Consider the following 20,994-nt stretch of genomic DNA (forward strand, 5'->3'; position numbering starts at 1 on the left):
TTTATTTAAACGAATATAACATTTTTTGATAAAGTTTTCGTTCGTTCGTTCGTTCGTTCACAAAACAGTATTAAAAAAAACAGAAAAAAAAGAAAAATGGAAGATTAATTTTGTTTCATAATAATTCGATGAATATCCGTCAACTTTTTTTTGAGCAATGAAATTTTTGGAAAACAAGAATTATCATGGTCCAAAATTTTTCAAGAAATTGCGGTGACCAATTTGATCCTTACTCAAAGATTTTTATTTTTGAGTTAGTCATTTGTATATAACTCTGTAACCCAATTTTTGTTCTGTACCTAAATAAAATATAAACAATGTAAAACAACTTTAATACTAGTATAACTAATATATCTTCTACTAATTGTAAATACAGTTTATACTGGTATAACTATATGACACTAAATAAAATTTATAATAATATTTAGCTATATATTATAGCTACATATCTTATAATAGTATAGTTAGTAGAGTTATAGATATACTATACAACTTACAATAATATAGCTGCAGTTATATTATATTAAACTATACTATTCTAAGTGCCATCTCTATTTACAATTAGCTATTAATTTTGCAATATATATATATATATAAGTGTATAACTTCAAAGTTATATGGCGTTATAATGGGTTAATTCCATTAATACGTAGATACCACCGATCTGATTCTATAATCTAGCAGCCAAAGATTAATATAAAGCTACTGAATAGTAGAAGTAACAGCAGCAGTTACTGTCTGTACCGTCTCCGAGCACGAGATTGTAACGTTTCTTCATACATATTCTATCTGACTCGAAATATTATTACAGTGTAATTGCTCTTTCCAATTCAATTCTACAATGATACTTCGATAATTAGATATTTTTGTTTTGAATTCCAAGTAATATATAATGTTAGAATTTTCATTAGCAAGTAACGCTTCATAATGAATTATTTCACTGGAGAGATTAAAATGGGAGATATCAAACAAATGAATTTCGAACCATTGATTAAAATGTTAACATTTTTCTGGTCTAACCAATAAATTTCACGGAGAAACCTAAAAATTTATAAAATGTTATTTGATGTTCGATATAAGGATTATAAAAATGAATCTCTTTAGAGATCTGATTTTTCCAGAAAAAACTTGAGTTGATGGTTACGTTAGGAAAAAAAAAAAAAAATACTGAATCACTCGATGTTCCATTTCAATTAAAATGAAACTCAGAAGCGTTCCCATCTCGTTTTCGATTTCTTCATTTAAAGGAAAAGAGACAAATATAGCAATAAAATAAAAAAAAAGATAGAAAAAGAACATTATAACTAAAAATAAAAATAAATAAATAAATATATATATACTGTTTCAAAAATCAATAAACTATCATATGTGAGGGGTGATTAGGAAAGTCAAGACAAACATTTATTATCTGACCACATGGGGTCGAAAATATTTCGTTATTTCGTTATGCAACTACAAAATCATTTGAGATATTAATAAAATAAACATGAATCAATTATTAACACGCTATTTAATGTTTTTGTTTTTCTTTTACATGTTTTTTCTTTATTTCTCTCTATATATAATCCATATATGCCCGAACAAATTTTTTGCGATTGATTGAAGTTAGAAGTTTATTACGGAAAATTTACACGGCTTTGAGTCAACTACAAAGAGCATGTAAACATTTTTTTTTACTCGTGATCTTCTTGAGTTATGAAAGTTTATATAGTCTTTTTAAATGGATATCTATAATTTTGTTACACATTTATATACTAAGTATCTAATATTAGCAATCAAAATCATATGTAGTAAAAGATTGCTACTATGCATCGTTTATGAGATAATCGGCATCTTAACGAAAGCAACCGTTCATTGAAGAGTTTCTTACAATAGTTGCTTTTGAGAGTACTTTTAAATTTTGTATCCATTTGAGAGTAATTTCGAGAATTTTTACTCTCAGATAGCCTCTAACATGAGAATTTACTATTAGATAGAACTCTCAGAACAATGCCCATTGAAGATTCGTCTATGCCTGTCTACGTCCATCTATTCTACTGTTTGTTTTAGGATAAAAAACGTCACCCTAGCTGCGTACTTACAACTTTTATGATAGGTGATTAAATAATTTGATCACTTAAGGCTAAATGGTCGATCAGATCGACGAACGAGCAAAAAACCAGGCGATTAAATATAATCATTAAATTTGGCAACCAAACAAGTTGCCCGTTCATCACTTGAGTTTTCATACTCATCACGACTGAGTAGATACATATTTATATAATCCATTAAATCTAAGGTCGCCGGCAACTAATTAACAATGTGTATGTAGCTCTGAAGTTGCTCTTCTACTCTGGTACACATGCACCGAATGACTAAATAGCTGTCATATAGGGTAGTACGAAATGGATTGCATAGAAGCCACATGTATTTGTGTTCTATGTTATTCGATTTGGAAACAGCCTGATATTATCTATTCTCATTAATCTACGACTAACTGGAAGCAACTGAAAAATCACCAGTGAATGTTGACAAACTTGAACATGCACAGTCTATATCATCGGCAAGTATTTCCTTATCCTTAAAATATAATGTGACGTAATTCTTTTTTTTGCTATAATTAAAAAATCATCAATGCACAGATTTCTATAAAATAATGCATTCCATTTCAACAATTAAAAAATTGTTTTGAAATAATTGTCAATGCATGGTTTGAGTGAGATAATATTTTCATTTATCAGTTCAATATTGAATTTACTTCATATATTATTATTAACCAGTTAACTGCGGAATTTAGTTGTAAAAATCCCTTACGTACATAATTAAAATCAAGGAATGATGAATATACACTTCGAATGCAGGGTAAAAAAACTTAACAATTGCCAAAAAATAATAAAATTCATAAATAATTAGATAATTTTTTAGCTAATTTTTTTAGCTAATTTTTGTACCACTTTACCTTCTACTTTATTTTGATAATAACTGAGGAAATAGGTAAAAATCCAAGCAAAACTTTTTTGAATCTTATGAATATCACCTTCTTGCAACAAATCAGAAATTATTAAAAGCCTTCATAGTTGGTGCATTTCATTTATATTATTTTAATTGTTATTGGAAAATACCCAATATACACTGTAAAGTACATAAAACAATTCGGGGAATATTCAATGCATTGGGGGAAAATAATTAATTCAGTTTGTGAAAAGCAATACATTGTACTGAGAATAACCGATATACCAAAGAGAATAATCAAACTTTTTTTTTATAAAATACATTTTATTGGTAATATAAAGGGAACATACCACTAAATAACATTTTTATTATTTCTTACTGAAATTGGAATTTTTGTAGTAAATGGTAATTTTTTATTTTACACGACGAGTATATCCATCAACCGCACCGAAATAAAGTTTCGGACTGACATGTATTAACGACTAACGCATTCAACTGGTTAATTAGAAGGTATCGTATTTCCTCCATTCTTTTCCTGCAAACAGTTTTGTGCTACTATTCTCTGATAGCTACTCTTAAAATACGAAACAGATTCTTATTTCTTCGAGAATCTTTTAAGAGTTCTCCGATAGTAGTATTCCTTTGTTTCCATTTGAGAGCATGTTACAACGCAATCGCTTCCGGATAGTTGAATCACGCTCTCATATAGTTATACTCAAACGCAGTATCCACTAACAAGAAATACTTTCAAGAATAACTCACGATAATTTTATTCTCAAGTAAACAACTGCCTTAAAGGATTTATACTATACTATAATTGACAGATGGACAACTTTTCCATCGCAGGCTGCACGGTCTCCAACATCAATCAAACTATTTCCACACTACTTCCATTAGTCCACCTTTAAAAATAAAAGCCATACAGCTCACGAGGAGGCCCTCTCCTACACCTTATCCAATATGGGATAAGTAGAATATAGGTATTATATCTGTAGGTTTGAAGGTTCTAGGATTAGTTGTGTGCGTGTATATGTATGAGATAAGCCTATCGATAGTTAGACAAAAGATGGAAAGTTCTAATATTAATTAGTTGTATATATGAAACAAATTGGTCAGCAGTCGGACAGAGCGTGGTCTGTCCTTATAGGGTACGTTGCTTATGAAAGGAAGAGAAGGGTCTTAGGTATTAAGAGAATGAGTGAGATGGAAATGCAGCATGAGTAATATAGGCAACGAAACAAGAAATAGGACAAAAGGGCAATAAGACTTACCTAATGTGTATGCACGAATATGATATCGGGGATAAGAAAGGGTATGGGGTATATGTGATAGAAAAAGAACAACGGAGGGACAGTCTTGAGTAGGCCGAGCGAGATATAACGACGAAGATCCTGAGTGAACTAACAAAGAGTAACAAGTAAAGCCTTGATTAAGTCAGGAAAAGAGGGAAGAGTTGTAGAATTCTAAGTTGTAATACCGTAATTATAGTATCTTTACTAATAAAATACGTATTAACCAAAAATAAGTAATCCGAGTTAATCAGTTTTTTTCAGGTAGAGTTTCAAAAAATATCCTACATATCTATGGTTTTTAAGAAGAATGCGGCATATCACATGTTCATAATCGAGATATTTTCGTTTAAGGTTGTTCATAACTCTTGGATTTATAATGGTTTACTCCAACTTTTTGAGCTTTATGACTTAATGAACTTTATTTACTTTGAAAAAAATTGTGTGAAAAATGGTATTTTTTTTTGAAAATAGTTGATGTATAAAAATAAAGATTTTTCAAAGATTTGGAAAAATAAGATCTAAATTTATGAAATATTGTTAAATTAAAAAAAAAACTTCTAATTCTCTTTATATCTTATACGCTAAGAATCTTATAAGTAATGTGTAACAATGACAAATATCTAGATTCGTATTTCAGGAATCATAGGTTTCAGGGTGAATGATTCCGTCAGTCTCTTTTTTTATTGTATCGATGTAAACAAATATAATCAACTGATTTATTCTTTTTGTAATCACTTTTAAATTCATATTAAAATTTAACTTCAAAAATTAATCGTTTATTCATTTGAAATGCACACTTTTATACTTACTTTTATATACCGTAATTTTTTATATATATTTATACATACACATCGATTCTTATGACACATAGATCATTATTCTATAAACATATAGGATAAAGATACTAAGATGTTTAAAAAATTGCTAATGAGCGTCTATATACAGAACAATAGAAATAATATCTAGAATAGAGATAGTAAATTCTATGATAAAGAATCTGTTATACGTTTCCAAAATTGAAACAAATCTGTTTTAATTTTTTAAAATCCTCGAAATGTAGCAATAAAACATATAGTTTGATCTCAGAAGTAATTAGAAATGCTTAATATTTTTATATATTTTCTACACTGTAAGCCGAAATTTTTTTAGAAGTACTTCCTTCCTTGATAATTTAGGACATTATTAAAATAAACTTACGTTATCCAATCTCTCATATTTATTTCTTTTAATGATGGTAGACGCGTGTTCCGCGGTAATCTGTGCTAGATAGGATACAGCACTGGTACAATTTTGTTTTATGACAAATGCATATAAAATAGGTATACAAATTTGCGACTGAAAATAAGATTTTATCCATTATTTTAGTTTTTTTCATTAGTAATGTTTCTTTGTTTTCTTTTTAATATATAAATTTAAATAATGATAAGAAAACGACTATCCTAAAAACAAAAAACAGAAACAAAAGCTGTACAGCTCACGAGACATTGAGTCGCTGAATAACAAAAAAAATTTTTAAATCAATATTTTTTTGCTATGATCTGTAACATGAGAGTAATTTAGAATCTTTCTTTATATATGAACAGTTGGAAAAAAAGCAAAATAAATGCCTACAAATCTCAGAAAACGCATTAATGTCGATAGAATCTACTGAACTCACTTCCTTCATTTAGTATTGTTTTCAGTTAGTTATATCTTATATCTGAACGCCATTTATAAATTATGGAAATTAAACATAAATAAAAATAACTTTCAACGGATCATTCACAAAATTGAAAGTATTTAATCTCTATTTCGATTGTAAAACTGTTTTTTTAACCTTAGTCTAAGTTTTCTCAAGAAAGGTAAAATCTGTCTTAAGAGATAATAGGGAATTATTTCTCAAACAGTTCACGACATTATAAAAATTTTTTGTTCAAGTCTGCTCTTTCAACTTTAGTCATTTTTTCAGAAAAACATTCAACGAAGGATATATTAGAAGAAATTTCTAAAAAGTGATTTTGTTTTGCACCAAAAAATACAAAATGGAAATTCTTCATTTAGTTTGAAACTTATTTCAGTTAAATGATCATAGGGAGATGTTTATAATAGTTTAGAGAAATATTGTAAACTTTTATAAATATTAACAAAAAATGACAGAAATATCACAGGATTATGTAAATGATTTTAAGCTAATCATCAAGAATTATTGAATTCGTCGTGCGTTCTCCAGTTTATTTAACGATCTTGCTAAAATCATCTATTTGCCAGAAAAAGCCTAGTTGCTGTCGCGGAATATCATGAACGCGATTTTTAAAGATTGCTATTTTAAAAACAAAAAAGAACGAGTCGAAAATTTTACTGCAACACGTCGCTGTTTTACTGCTGCTTTATTATCATCTTCAAAAATGAAAAATTAATCAAATTGACCGACATTAACTGATTTTTGTACTTTGATTTGAATCTTTCAGAAAGAAAATACAATATTTTAAGATGTATCATTAATGCATCCCACGAAAATTGTTTTCCCAGTTTTTACTCCATTAAACACACGAAAAAGTAATTTTTGTCTGAATCCATTTCTGTTATAGAAATATCAGTAAAAGTAATAAACTATCAGAAAATATTAAATAAGACAATGGAAAATATTTCCAAATAAATATGTTTAAATAGAAACGACAGCGAGGCTAATTTGTAAATGAGAGTTTGATGACAATGGCGGCTATGATATTTACAAATAGAAATTTACCGATGATGGAGAAGTTACGGATGATCTTTAATTTTTACTTTGAAATTGATCGATTTAGATTGTAAAGAAAATCTGTGAATTAATGGAACGTTCAGCTTCATCTTTTTATTGTAGATCTATGAAATTCATTTTTACAATAGAAGTTCAGGAAGAAGCTAAAATAAGTATATAAATTCAGAAGATTATAAAATATAAAATATATGTTGATGAATTAGTTTTCAAGTTACACTTAATAATGGTTGATGGTAGCATTTGTAATATAATATTTTATCAGAAACAAATGGAAAATATTACATTTGTGGTATTAAACTAACAGGGACAATCTTGATTAAAACCTATCAAAAATCCCTAAATGAAGAAAATTACCATTTTGGTTTATCTTCATTCCATTGGTAAATACGAACTTTTGAGTGTTATACATTGTCTATAGGCTGCTTTTTAAATCAAGATGAGGTAGAGGAAAAGAAAGAGAAAGAGCTGAATTCAGGTAAAATATAAGAGAAAAATGGATTTGATAGTTAAAAATCCAGCAGAGATCTTTGAATAACGAAGACATAGCCAGAAGATTTTTTGTTACACTTATTGTTGGTGGTGAAATGATCGGAATTAAAGAGAAAATTATTACAAATTTTTCCTTAATTTTAAGAATAACTGTTAGTAAGATAATGATTAATCTAAAAAAATGTAACAACTTAATAATAGAAATCAAGAATTATATCTGGAATTATATAAGTAATATTAGATGTTTAGTAGTGTAAAGTTCATGTAGTAGATGTAATGTACTATTTTGACCAGCTGATTATAGGGAAGGTATCAGAAGAGATTTTAGAGGCTAGAAGAGATTTTAGAGGCTATGCATAAAGTGTTTTGACATAGCAGAATAAGCCACATTTGAAAATCTTTAAGATTGAATACCTGCTCATGAACAATATGCTACTGATGTCAAAACCTGTTATTTTTTCGAAAAAAAAAAAAAAAAAAAAAGTAAGATCTATTTACTATCGATTATTCCTGTTCGAATAATGACGTTAATAAATTTTGGAATAATTTAAAATTAGAAAATTCCAATACTGATGAAGATTCAGATTGAATTATTCCATTTAATTTTTATACTAATTACTAAATTATATTTCATACGTATGAAAAAATATTTTTTATAAGATGCAAAAAGATTATTTATTTATTGTTTCGCTTTTTTGTTTGTAAATATTTTTGTATATATTTAAAAAATTTTTTTTATTATTTTTTTACGTAAATATGTATTTTGAAGTCTAATTTAACAATATATTACATAACAGAAAAAACAATTATTACAAAGGTGAAATTCTGATTTTTGTTCACCATGCCCAAACACTCGATGCATCGCGGCAGTATCAAAATAGAGAGGACCGTTTTCTTCAATTTTATGGGAAAATGGGAGCACATGCGCCGCGTAGATAATATCATCTGTTATCTATCTATGATATAATTCATACTCCATATTATACAAACACATTATTTACAAATTAAGTAGTTGTCTATTTTGACGAGTTGATTTTGTTGTAATCAGTAATTTTGTTCGACATAACTGACTATAACAGATTATGTAATCTAACGATTGTTTTTCAGACTACTAAACGATGTATAGTAGTAATTTTTTACTAGATATAATTTTGATTGCAAATAATTACTACTACATAAATATGCAAAAAAATTATATATATCCATCTAAAAGAATTATATTGACCTTTATAACTTAAAAATGTAACGAGTAAAGAAAACATTTTTACAATTTTTCATTTGTAACTGGCTAAAAGTCGTGCGAATTTTTCTTATTAAACTTTCTTGTAATTTCAACCAGTTGCAAGATATTTTCTCGAATATTTATGGACAAACATCTTCTGTATATGTATGTGTAGTACTAGTATGTGTATGTGTGCGCACGTGTGTGTGTGTGTATGTGTGTGTGTGTGTATGTGTGTGTGTGTGTAGAGAGAGAGAGAGAGAGAGAGAGAGAGAGAGAGAGAGAGAGAGAGAGAGAGAGAGAGAGAAATTAATAGAACGATCGCTTGTTAACATCGCGTCATTTCGCGTTACGAAAAGAACTTAATGAAAAATGTCTCACGACCATCAGCCAACAAGGCAAAAACTCTGCTTAAGAAGTCGAAAAGAGAGTACTGGAGATGAGAGGAAAAAAAGAGGTGGATAAGGGGAGAGGTTGGACCATAGCGCCGCTTCGTCGAGATGCTCGTTATGCACTTGCGTATTAACAGGATGGCGCCGGCTCGTTTCTGCTTGTCAAAAGCCAACTAATCTACTGGCACTCCTGACGTGACGAAGCAAGAGGAACAGAATGAGAACAACTTCATAGATTCAATAGTAAGAAATTCGAAAATGAGCATCAACCCTTGTACTTTCACATGTTTGAACTTTAAAACATAAAAGTAATTTTTAAAAAATCAACTTGTTCATATAATTGAGGATATCCAATTAATTTGCTAAATGAAAATTAAGGAAATTGGAAGAATGTAAATTAATAAAACTATTCAAATGTTAAAAATAAATGAGTTCAAAGAGAATATAACTATATGATAAATATAACTATATTATTATTATTATCAATTGTTTCTTTTTTTCTTAAACAACTTATATTTACTTATATATTTCTTCTGATATTTACTTCATCTCAATACTAATTAAAATAATATAATAAAAAATATCAAACTATATTGTTGAAGAAAAATCGAAATAATTAAAAATGGTAAATTAATAAAATTATTAAAATTCCAAAAATAAATTATAGATACATAATTCAATTGTGATATATAAAAACAATGTTCCTTCTTTTTTAACTTAAATATATCTCTTGCAATATTTTGCTTAAAATAATGAAAATATGCGAAATATGTTTAAAATAAAAAATGAAGAAGATTTTAATGCGACTGATCGTATTAATTTTTCTCACCATTTTCATCTTTCGAGTTCACATATACACTGACTCCTATACGTTCATATACAACTATATATTATATATATTTATATACCAGTGAAAAAAGATCTCGATTCAATCCTTTTCGAGCTTTTTCCAACTCCTAATCTGTATATTTGACCGATTAACATCGATGATCACTTATTATTTCTTATTTACATTTGCTTTAAGTACCGTATATTTTGCCTATAGCGCTAATAACAATGACTTTCGAAATATTTAAATAAATTACCCTTCTCTCTGCTGAATATTTCCTGAAATATACTAGTAAAAGAGTATATTTATAAGTAAGAGTATATTTATTTTAAGAATATATTTTTTTAACAATTATCGAACACAGTGAACTTTCCATCTTTATCGCTATCATTGCTATAAAATCATTATTAATACGACAAGAACATTCGTACAAATGTCAAAGATCATGAAGGTGGATAATTATATCAACCCGAACTTTGATACTAATTATTCTCGATGATGTCATAGCCCAAATTGGTTATTTTCTAAAACATTTACAATAAATTGGATGCTATTTTAAAAGTAATCAATCAATTCATTTATAAAGATGAATTTTTTTCCCTTGGAAAATTTCAATAAAATCACTTCAGCTAATTTATTCATTTTTAGTATTAAAGTGTCTATAACAATATAATGAATAACATTTGGAAAAATTGCTTCCAGGTGATCATTAAATTAAATTATGTATCTATAAAATTATTACATCTGGTTCAGCTAACTTGTTGTTAGTTAAATAAAATTTACATAAACAAAGACATTTGGTCATTTCTAATTAGTATTAATCATCGATTTTAGAAAAAAAATATTTTCTTTTGGATGAACTTTTTTTTTTCAAAGAGTTCTTCCACTTTATATTTCATGCGATTTTCATCTTGTTCGAACCAAGAATATTCAACTAGCTATAAATATTCTTGAATTTTAAACATTACATCATATTTCGGATATTAATACACACACGCACACGATATATATTTATATATAATATAAATTGAATTATTGAAGAGATTATTTTTTAAAATTATAAGAAAAATTAATATTAATCTTGAAATTGATTGAATAATAAAGAAATTAAATGTTTATTTAAAATATTATATATGTGTGTGTGCGTACAGATTATCATTAAATTTTTGATCATATTCTAGGAAAAAGAAGATGAGAAAAACAAATCCTCTCAATGTAAAAACAATGTTAACCGATTTAAATAAGGGATCACGGGAAAAGTAGCTTGCACTCTTCGAGAAAAACGCGTGAGACTAAAGAGAAATAAAATCTTACTTCGCTCTCGAGCTTTCTATAAAAAAAAAAAGGAAGATAAAATTGTGTGTGTATATATATATATATATATATATATATATATATATATATATATATATATATATATTTATTCTTTTAGGAAAAAAAATACATATATATTTTTTTCTCTGCCTTTGTCAGTCTTTTCAATATTATTTTAAGTTAAGAAAAAGAGTTAACGCAAGAGGTCTTCGAGCAAACGATGTTTCATTCACGTGTATATGTGTATATACATGTACGTCTATTATATAATATATAGAAATACATATATATATATATATATATATATATATATATATATATATATTATATAATACATAGAAATTTTTGTATTAAGGGACAAGAAAGTTTTCCTTGGTGAACACTATTAAGCGGTCATGAAAAGAAGAAGAACTTGGAGTTTGTTGTAACATTAAATTCTCGAATTGGCCGACTATCTTTGATGAAGAAGATTATAAAAGGGAACCAAAGCGAACTGTGTTTTATGTTGAAGATGAAATTCGCAAGACATAACATAATAAAAAAAAACAAGAAAAGAGAAAAGGGAAGTAATCGAAGTAGATAGATATTATGTACTTTAGTGTCGAATAAAGAATGAAAAACAAAAGAATTTGATTTCGAAGATACCTCAATTTCAATTTTCACGATGAAAATTGAAATGAAAGAATTTCTATCGAAAGAAAAATTTTTCAAGAATCAAGCAAGAGCGTTCTCTTGTAAAACTGATAGAAAAAAAAAAAGAAAGGAAACGGAGAAGAAAACGAAAAGAGAAGAGTGAAATGAAAAAAGTAAAAGGAAAAAGAGAAAGAGGAAAGGGCAGGAGAGATACTATAGCCGGAATTGCAATCAAAGCGCGTGGGAGCTGCATCTCTGCAACTCGTCTCGGGAATTTGCAGTTGCGAACTGATCGCAAGATCGTTCATAGATAGAAATTAATTAAATAGGCAATAAAAATGTTAATGACAAAGACGTTTTCTTATATATATCATTATCATCATCTTACTCAACGTACTTCACACTTCACACTTCATCTTTTTTTTTAACAAAAGATAACTTAGAATTTATTATTAAATATTTGAAATTTTCAGGATAAAACGATCAATCGATTCAACTCGAGGGAAAGTTTCAACAGAAAATTAGCAATTGAAATGATTCCACTCAGAGAGCTGGGAAGTATCCTCGAAAGAAATCGACATACTCGGTAAATGTGAGCAAAGAAAGGATCCCAAAGAAGTAACAAGAAAAAAGAATGTAAAAGAGAGAAAAGAGAAAGAGAGAAAGAGAGAAAGAGAGTGAAGGACAGAAGAAATGACAAGAATTGGCAGAAACTGTGGTAACGTTTCGAGAACTTTACTTACACTTTTATTAATATCCATCTCGTCTCATCGTAAGGTTAATTGGATCCTCCAAAGACCGAGATCGATAACTCTCTCCCCCTCCCTGCCCTCTCTCTCAAAGCTTTTTCTTGTTAACGACAATTTTGTTAGCAGATATGAAAGTAGTTTGCAACACTGACAAGAATAAACGCTGTTCTTCGTATATTTCTCACAAAATAAAAAAAGAAAAAAAAAAAGAAAGAAAAAAGAGAAAAAAAGATAAAGAAAAATAAAAAAATAGTTGATTACGGCTGACCAGGTACGAGAGAGGAATCATGAAAAAAAGATCGTAGAATGATTACTCTTGGGGTGTTTCATGCTTTATGTCTGAATTTAACCAACAACGCAACCTATAATACTCTCCGATAACGTCGAGAACACCATTCTTTAAGGTTTTCCGATTCCTTTTTTCATCGTTCTTTAAATGTTCGTTTTGAAATTATCGAATTTCAAATGTCCTGCGAAAATGAAGAGATGCTTTGTTTACTTAACGTACACGTCATTGTACGTCATAACGTATTACGTATTAATTTAATTAATTATGATGACGCGAAGTGCGCGCATCGGAAATTCGAATAAACGAAATTCTTAACCATTACATACATTCGAATGACTCGAACATATTGAATATTAATCAATAATTATTTCGCAGTGATAGGCAACACCAATGTAAATCGTATAGTAGATATTATCAATTGTAGGGAAAAAGAGAGAAAGAGAGATAACTTCCACGTAAATATATATGTATTTATCTTGAAGCTATTCCCTACATTGTTCGAAAACTTACATTTAACTTCTCGATCAGCTGTTATTTGATCAATTGATATCCTAAACAATTTCAATATTCTCTCTCCTCTTACTTTTTCTATCCAATAATTAACATTAGCTTAACATTATCTTTTAAAGATAAAAAGACTTCATTGATCAGCAATTTCTCTTTGTATGATCTGTATTAAAAAATGAAATTAAATAAAAAATAAAATAAATAAATAAAATAAAATAAAAATAATATATTTGAAAAAATAAAATAAAATAAAATAAAATAAAATAAAATATATATATATATATATTTATATATTTATATATTTGCCAACAAATATTTACCACATTTAAGAAAGATAATCCACTTAAGAAACATCATCAATCATCAATAAAAGTTCAAATTCAAGATGACAAAATTTTACACGAGAAAATGAAAAATCGTTTCTCCCAAAACGCATAATGATGAAAATTCCATTAATGTTGCAAAGAGTCCATGGTAACCGACTCTTTACCAATTCTCATCTCCGTTTTTTTCACGAGTCCCGTCTCATATTTCTTTTCCCTTCAAATCAATCCCGGAGAGTATCTCCGTATATATGTATTTATATATCTTTAGTGAAAAAAAATTAAAAAAAATAAAAAAAATAAGAAGAAAAACAGAAGAAAGCAACAGAGCCCCAGGGTGTCCGTGCGTTGCCAACTGAGCTGTAACTTTTTCTTTTTTCTTACTCACGATATATATACAATAGTTTTTCTCCCCTTCGTTTCTTTCTTTTTCCCTAACATTACTACGAGCACTCGAGCAGGAACGATCGAAGAAAGGACAACGTCGAATAATACTGATGAATATGGCGACGAAGAGGGTGATGTTTTTTAAAGATGCCACTGCAGCAGCACTGGTAGTAGTATCAGAGAACGAAGAAAAAACGCGCGTATTTTGAATAAGATCGAGAACGATAAATGAATCGAGGTCACAAATATACCCAGTTTGCCCATCGTCTGAATATTAGAGCCCGTCGCCTCCAACCACTAGGATATGCACTGAAGTCTTATAAGCTTCCATCGTATTTGGGCCGAGTACTCGCCGCAGGTCACGGACAAATTATGAAAGCGACCGAAACCTTTTTCCTTCAGATTGTCTGTCAAAGCTCCATCCATTCCGCCTTCTCTCTCTTACTTTCTTTGCATTCGCACCCGATCAATCTTTTTAATACTAGATAAAAATAAAAACTCCATAAGAGTAACCACACTTTTTTTATTCTCTTTCTCGTTTCTCTACTTTTTGATTGTTTTAGCATTACGAAAATACAAGAACAGTGATTTTTTTCTATTGAAATCTACGAGCTACATCGAGAAATAATTAAAATGAGAGTGTTGCGTTTTCGAGATTAAAATAAAAGTGGAGAGAGACAGAATTTTAAGAATTAAAATGTGGAGAGAAAATATGAGTATTGTTAAAATCATTCTACGGGGCCTATCTTTTTCATTCTTGAGAATTATTCAATTTTTACCGAAACTGAAAAATATTTTCCTTTCTTATCCCTTATTTTTCAAACTAAATTTTTAAATTATTCGATAAAATCGCAACGCATAAAATTGCCATCTGACGGCATATTTTATAAGCTCAACTGTACAGAAAGTAGCAGTAACCAGCAGAAATTATTCAGCAAAGTCGATATAAGCGGTATTGACTTTGTCGGATATCCATTTATCATCTAACTTTGCTTCGCATTCTTTTCCATCAGAGAGCGCTCAATAGACTTTCTCTTACGGTAACACCATTAACTTTGATTTTTAATCTCGTCAAATAAAACAAATGTAAACTAAAAATAAAATTTCTTTTCCTTAATATGTATATCGCGTTTCATTGTGCTTTTTTATCGTCGTACATTTCAGACTGTACGCGTCAGTAACGCCGTCCATCGGTATAAATAGGAACATTCAGCGATGAAACTTTTTACCGAGGAATGCCGATCTCGCCGATAAAACAAGCTTTTCTCCAACATGATTATCAACAGTGAACATGATTAGGAATAGGTTGAATTATTTTTATGTAACTAAAATGATTTTATGTGTATAAAATCATTTGCTAATTCAGAATATAATAAAAAATATCAATATTATTTATAGATATAACGAAGTAAAAAGAATAAAGCGTTAAAAAGAAAATAATGCGCTTCTTCTCCAAACAAAAAAATGAAAAATAAAAAAGCATGAAGATAAAGAAAATACCGACACCACTTGACCAGAATAAACGAATGTTAAAGCGTATAATTGAGAAAATCGCTCGACTAAACGCAGCATCATTGTTCATTCAAAGCAACTTGCAAGCGCAGATTTTTCAATTGACGAAAGAAACAGACCATCTAACATGGTCGAAGTTAAAAACGAGTAGAACTAATTCGAGTTCTTAAAATATCACAATACAACGACACGCTGACGTGACCTAACCTCAATATGACCTAAAATGGAAGAGACACAAATTTCTTTAAATTCTCACTTACGCTTTAAGAAAAGAAAATGGATGCCATGCGATATTCCAAGAGACTCGTATGACACGTACCTGAAACAGAAAGAAAAATAATTCGTTAGTAATTTCAAAAAATAACTCAAAGAACTTATGATTAAATAATAAGTCATAATAATCATTGTATTAATTAATACAATCTATTTTTCTTCTTTTTTTTTTTTTTTTTCAATGAATGTACGATAATCGAATTTGTTAAAACGAATTAGAAACAAAAATTGAAAGTCTCGAATCAAATAATTATGGGTTCATAGTTCAAAATATAAAGTGTTCATTTGTATATATACATCATTAATTTAACAATTGTTTGTGCTTTTAATCTATTCATAGTTCAGAAATCGAAAAGATAAAATCTTCATCTCGGATCTATACGTTTTTGTCACAATGTACCTCGATTGATTTTGTAGTAATCCTCGACATATATATATATATATATATATATATATATATATATATATATTTTTTTATGTTTTATATATGTATAACATACATATATGCAATAAATAACTACTATGTCTATAGATATATCTACATATAAAGAGTCCGATTTTATCGGATTAACGTTTACAAACCGACTAACGTGTACACACAACGTACTGACTCATTTCTAACCTTTGAGTCATGATATCTCCGATTTTAGTCTATCCGTTAAAAGCTCGTATATTAGGTGTGTTCAACCCTTCACGCGTACAATAAAATTAGGTTGGTACGCGTTAAAATACTTGTTATATATCTTTACACGATTTATACGATCTATGTGATTTACCTACATCCTTCCTTTTATTCGATCGAATTACATATTTCTCTTATTAATAATGTAATTTTAATTTTTTATTGTAATCAAAGATATAATAATAATTATACAGTTTGTTTAGAACTTTTACAATAACTAATTTTTGTTATTTGAATGAAAATCTTTGAAAAGTTGATTTCACCGAACGAATTTTGCATCAAAATATATTTATAAGGTCTTTCGTAATATTTATCAAACTAAAAATGTGAAATATTCTGTTGATATACTTTCAGTAGAAAAATTCTGGATATATAATGTCATTAAATTAATGCTTTAAAAGAGACATAAGATAACAATGTATTTATCGTTAATGAACGAACCTACCAGTACTCAATATGTACATATGTACGCATATATGTACGTCAAAAGCGATTTAGATATAGGTCTTCGATTAGATTTCCGCGAAATAAGCTCGAAGGTTTACAAAGTCGATATGATGAAAAAAGAGGGAAAAAAGATAAAAAGTTCGCCATACGACACATCCAGTTTACGTTAAACTCTCTCTCTCTCTCTCTCTCTCTCTCTCTCTCTCTCTCTCTCTCTCTCTCTCTCTCTCTTTCTCTCTGGCTCTGTCTGTATCTATCTCTATCTTTATCATTATCTTTTTCTTCCATAACAAAATTCATACATTAAAAGAAAATCCTTGTCTTATCCATTTCGAATAGTTAAAGATGGCTACTTAAAACCGAGAAAACTAAAGAAGTATTCTTTCACCTTAGAATCAAACGCGATAGAACCATTGTTTATCGTATTTACTCATCTTTGTCCCTTTGAAAACGATCATTTCAGACGTAGATTCAAGAAATTATGTCTCTAATTATACACAGAAACTCTATGATCTTCTATTTATTATAAAAATCAATATTGATTAGAAAGTTAAATAGAACTCTCGATGTATGTATCTATAAATTGGTCGTATTTTTATCTAATTATCTTATCAATCCAATTGTTATTTTAATTTTCACAATCGAACTTAGCAATGACTTAACTTTTCTGTTTTGTTGCTAACCAAATATCTCTATTTACGGTTCTCTATAATCTCTATAACGTTTGGAAGAATTTTCACAAAGACAAATCGTTAACATAAAATTCTTCGAAAAATTCTCTTCTTCGTTAATAAAATATAAAAACAATGATCTATAAAAAGATAGTATAAAAATTTATTTATTAAACGGCGACGAAAACGGCGATGAAAGTACAACATATAAATTCTATAATAAAAATCTAATTAATTTTAATTACTAATCTCTAAAATGAAATGTAATTTCAATTGTATGTATATTTAAACACGAATTTGTCGTCAATCAACAATATAGTAAAAAAACTTTCTAAACACACATACGATAGCGGACTGCAAAAGAATTTATTGATGGTAGTCGTGATTACGAAACAATAACACATTTACCGACTTTTTTCACCCCCTCTTCGTATATATACATGTACATATACGTATATACATATATACATATATATATATATATATATATATGTGTGTGTATATATCGATACATGTAGGTATGCAACGACTTAGCCGTATAAGTAGATGCATTTTTAAACTAATAACAATCATCATTATTAATATATTTATCACATACATACATACATAATATATATGCATACATATATGTATCTATAAGTATACCAATTCGATGTGTCATTAATTTTCACGAAGTATGTTTATGGAAAAACCACGCCTCTTTATCTACTTGTGTTCACTTACAATTATACGACAATCGAATTTTCAAATGTATCATCCACGATTGTTATGTGGCGTCAAAGTAATAAAAAACTTCAGTCGCTCAAAGAATTTAATATTACAATCAAAATTATTTCGTTAAAATAATTCTTATTACTTTTCAATATATATGGATATAAATAAAATATACACAAATGTTTAAAACACACATGTAGGTATATCTGTATTGAAAAAGAATGAAAATTTGTTTCATTTTATATTTTATAAATTGACAAGTAAAATTTACTCGACACGTAATTTATTCGATAAGTAAATTATCCAAGTATTAATCAATCAGTAAAACTGTCCTGAAATATTTTCTTCTTAGGAACTTATTTTGTATATATATATATATATATATATATATATATATAATGTTTATAAAAAATATATTTTGGACATATATATATATATATATATATATATATATATATATATATATATATATATACATACATACATATATATATTGTATTTATATAAACATCCGTATATAAAAAAATATATCAGGAGCATTTTACTTACAGAGTTAAAATCACGACTTCGGCTTTCCACTTCTGAAAGATACAACGAAGATAATATTGGATCTCCGAGCGCTATTTCCGGCCTGTTGGCGATGCATGAAATTTACACATCCACCCACTCACACTCGCAGCGTACGCGTGCGCATACACACACAGACGGAGAGAAAGAGGAGAGAAAAAGAGAAAGATAGAGAGAGAAAAGCAGACAGACAGATAGACGACAGATAGACAAAAAAGAAAAAAGAGATAGAAGGAGAAAGAAGAAAAATAGAAAAGCTGTTATCAGTGGTGAGAGCGTTTGCAAGCTTAAGAACGCTAATTATCATAGCACATTAAAATTCATTTACGTGCGAATAGATGGTCGATATACGTGAAAGCTTTCGCATACATTTGATGGCTCTTGAATTTCGAACCATGCGTGCTTTGACGACTTTGACGCAACTAGGAGAAACCATACATTAAAAAAGAATAAAATGTAAAAAGAAAGAAACGCACATGAAAAACAAAAGAAAAAGGAAACAAATCTGAAACCGATCTTTTTTATGATTCGTTAAAAGACCAGTTTGTGTTGTTATAAAAATGAATCGAATGAAATTTCGTGGGAACTAAACCAAAAGGTCATTTTACACACACGCACGCGTGAGATACAGACTCTACACACTCATTTGGCATTATATTACACATGAATAAATACACACGCATTTGTATACATTAAATCATTTTATACGGTCATTCATTTACGCAGCATACACACAATTCATAGACGCAAAGACACATTTTATATATTCATTCATTTATACAAACTAAATACATACTTATACATGCAACACACATTTTATACGCTAAATTATTTACACGAATACGGACACACGCATTTATACACGTAAAACACGTTTTATGTGCTTATTAATTCACACACACACACGTACAAATTTGAATATATACACACATTCACTCATTTATACATACATACAAAATACACCCAATCAGAAAAGATATTTCATTCGAGGTGCTTTAAACGAGGGAAATAGTAAAGGTGCATTTACGCGAAGCAGAAGGTGTCGGGTTGTACGAACCTTGAAAGAGTCGCATGAGGGTGGTACCTTTGAAACACGTGCAGCCCATAATATATCCCATCATCGATGCGTTCTCTTCGACGATTTAGACACTTTTCGATCTTGTTCTCTACTTTCTTCTTCCTATCCTTCTCTTTCTCCACTTTCTCTTTTTCTTCCTTTCCCACCTCTTGCTCAAATAAAACCACTCTTTCGTTCCAATCTAACGAAATCGACGAACGAAGCAAAATAATATGAGCTAATCGAAGTCGAGTCTTTTGAAACCTCTGGCACATCGCTTGTTGATACTTTTCTCCTCTCTCTCTCTCTCTCTCTCTCTCTCTCTCTCTCTCTCTCTCTCTCTCTTTCTCTCTTTCTCTCTCTTTCTTTCTCTTTCTTTCTCTTCACGAGTTCTTTCTTCCTCCACGTTCACGCACCGATTTTGTTCACGAACAAAATTTATTTGTTCCCTTTTGGTAGTTGATTAACGGTGCACGAGTTCTTGTCTCGAATATCGTTGTCACCATACTCCAATATCATCGGCTAAAAGAGATTACAGCTCTCCTTCTTTCTCCTCTTCCTCCTTTCTCTTTCTCTTTTTCAACGTCACCGGAAACCAACGAATAACGCTATCGAAAATCACCGTTGGAACGGGACATTACCACCTCTGCAACCATCAACGTATTGATCCATATTCTGACTCTCTCTCTCTCTCTCTCTCTTTCTCTCTCTCTCTCTCTTTCTTTCTATTTCTCTTTTTCCATGATTATACTTCCATTGTCTGTCTCCCCTTTCCTCTCTAGATGCTTCGCGATCGTTTCATTTTTGTTTCCAATCGATTAACGCACATATACTGGTAGAAGCTCTGTGTAGGAATGATGAAAACGTCGAATATACGTATTTATCTAACAATACTAATGATAATAATGTTTATTAAAAGAATAATGATAAATATTCAAAACAAAATAAATGGAATTCACTCTCACTGATTTGTTGAG

At 29.1% G+C, this 20,994-nt stretch overlaps 1 protein-coding gene and 2 long non-coding RNA genes across 4 annotated transcripts in view; all 3 read right to left on the bottom strand.

The window, feature by feature from the left end:
* LOC124957993 (phosphatase and actin regulator 2-like) overlaps window positions 1–20,994 on the bottom strand; it is a 119,364-nt gene that overhangs the window by 47,805 nt on the left and 50,565 nt on the right. The window lies entirely within an intron of this gene.
* The window catches only part of LOC124957995, a 36,763-nt gene that overhangs the window by 1,771 nt on the left and 13,998 nt on the right, over window positions 1–20,994 (bottom strand). The window lies entirely within an intron of this gene.
* Window positions 315–20,151, bottom strand: LOC124957999. The gene is made up of 3 exons (XR_007103816.1): window positions 20,018–20,151; window positions 15,867–15,925; window positions 315–3,833 (listed from the first exon to the last, which is right to left on the bottom strand). It is a non-coding gene; the product is annotated as an uncharacterized LOC124957999 (long non-coding RNA).

The sequence above is a fragment of the Vespa velutina genome, chromosome 2, assembly GCF_912470025.1.
Source record: "Vespa velutina chromosome 2, iVesVel2.1, whole genome shotgun sequence".
Classification (NCBI taxonomy): domain Eukaryota; kingdom Metazoa; phylum Arthropoda; class Insecta; order Hymenoptera; family Vespidae; genus Vespa; species Vespa velutina.